The 2,005-nt window shown below is 48.3% G+C and overlaps 1 long non-coding RNA gene across 1 annotated transcript in view; it reads right to left on the bottom strand.

Moving 5' to 3' along the window:
• LOC145651246 (uncharacterized) overlaps nt 1–2,005 on the bottom strand; it is a 6,415-nt gene continuing 4,410 nt past the window's right edge. The window contains exons 4-5 of the long non-coding RNA XR_014117076.1: nt 455–1,791; nt 1–70 (exon numbers count right to left, since the gene is read on the bottom strand). This is a non-coding gene — a long non-coding RNA (uncharacterized LOC145651246). The remainder of the gene's footprint in view (nt 71–454; nt 1,792–2,005) is intronic.

The following is a 2,005-nucleotide window of genomic DNA, read 5'->3' on the forward strand; positions in this document are numbered from 1 at the left end:
GTGAAATAATGTTCCGCTTCATGCAGCCCGTGCATATAACCACCAGTGCGGTGCATATTACCCGCTGTTCCTGAGGCGACAGAAAGCAGAGAAACTGGTCTTTGTCCTAAAAGCATCTGACCCTGAGCCAAGATTTATGCTGCAGGGTTAACCCTAAGTTGACATCTCTCTCTCTCTCTCTCTCTCTCTCTCTCTCTCTCTCTCTCTCTCTCTTCTCCCTCCCTCCCTCCCTCCCTCCCTCTCTCTCTCTTTCTCCCTCCCTCTCTCTCTCTCTTCTCCCTCTCTCTCTCTCTCCCTCCCTCCCTCTCTCCTTCTCTCTCTCTCTCTCTCCCTCCCACCCTCTCTCTCCCTCCCTCTCTCGCTCTCTCCCTCCCTCTCTCCCTCTCTCTCTCTCTCTCTCTCTCTCTGAACCCCCCCCCCCCCCCATCCGCCTGTCCGTCTCTTTGCACGATACCTGCAGTCTCTGGGAGTCTTCAGAGAGGTTGACCAGGTCAGTGGTCAGGACCCTCCGTGGTGGGAGGCTGTCTGTGGGAATGTTTGCGCCGTATGGATGGATTTCCCGCTTGTGAAGGGCTTCCACCTCTGCCCCATTCCCGTCTCCATCGCCGCCGAAGGATCGAGAGGAAAAGGGAAGACGTGCATGGACTCGGAGAGGAGACATGGTGCTCCGCGTAGTGTCCTCATCTAGTTAGGGTAGCTTCCGTTTCCCAGGTATGGAGTGAGGAGGATAGTTGGAACTGCGCAAGCCTACGCTAAAAGACCCCACTTGGCAGGATCAGGTGTCTCTCCCGCTGGATTACATATTTGCCTTTATGAAAATACTGTTTCGTTAGTGATGTTGGAAATGCTACTGAGTAGAATATAGTTAGGGCCCGGAAAACAGACCCAGACAAGCCCCGACCAAATGTACTGGAAGGAGACATGTAAACAGAGTTGTCATATCCAATCACGCGCCCGTTACATCGTTAACCCAAAACCTTTATTATCTTATTATCTGATTCTATAAATCTAACACAATAACACGCATTCATCTTATCTTCATAACATACTGCTTCTGTGCATGCATTCATTTTTGGAAGGGGGGAAACAGGCAAATTAATAATTCTGTCACCATAGCAACATTTCTTCCGACTTCATCAAGTGAAACAGAATTAGGAATAATGACAGGATACAGAATTAGAATGAGATTTTGGAGGTAGTCGAATTTGTAATAACATGGCCAGTAATTTAACCAATCACGATAAGACATTCAAATGAGAATTCTTTTTTTTTCCCTGCAGTGCCTTTGTTATGGTAACAGTGGAAACTGTGAACACACATCAGGAAGTCCAAATAGCGCATGCTAATAGATGAGTTAGCTAATCACAGAGCTGTGCTTTCAGTCTCCACAATGTGAGCAACGGCGCGTGACTTGAGATTGGGCTCAAACGCCACATTAATAATCGCTTGAACTTCCGGAGGAAGGTTCAGACCTCGTACGGCCTACTGGAGTACAACGGTAAAAAAAGCTCATAAAATCCGATTTGTGGTTTGAGCCTGAGGTCTGGGAGTTGCGGCCATCGGTGTTAATGTGTGTTTGCTTTCCTTAATCACACCACTGATGAGATCTTTTCGTACCATCACATCAGAGAAGGCGACACGTTTGGCTTGGTGTGATGACAGAAATTCACCTCTACACAGCGGCTCCTTCATTGGCTGTCGTGTAAGCCATGCCTCTGAAGGGTTGGCCGTTGACTTAGCACCAATCTGTACATTCTCTCTCTCTCTCTCTCGCTCTGTCTCTCTCTCTCTCTCTCTCACACACACACACACACACACACAAACACAAAGAGCGTGAGTAACCATTTTCTGTCCCTTTACCGTAACACCTGCACACATGTATGGACCTTGGACTATGAGATCATATGTTTGAGCAGTGTGTCATCAGACATTTGCATGGGTTGCTGGTCTCACGCCTGCCACCAAACTCAAACGCCACGTCATCCCACAGACCGACCCTTTTTGT

Source organism: Electrophorus electricus, chromosome 14 (genome assembly GCF_041902795.1).
Source record: "Electrophorus electricus isolate QZ-2024a chromosome 14, ASM4190279v1, whole genome shotgun sequence".
In the NCBI taxonomy this organism is placed as follows: Eukaryota; Metazoa; Chordata; class Actinopteri; order Gymnotiformes; family Gymnotidae; genus Electrophorus; species Electrophorus electricus.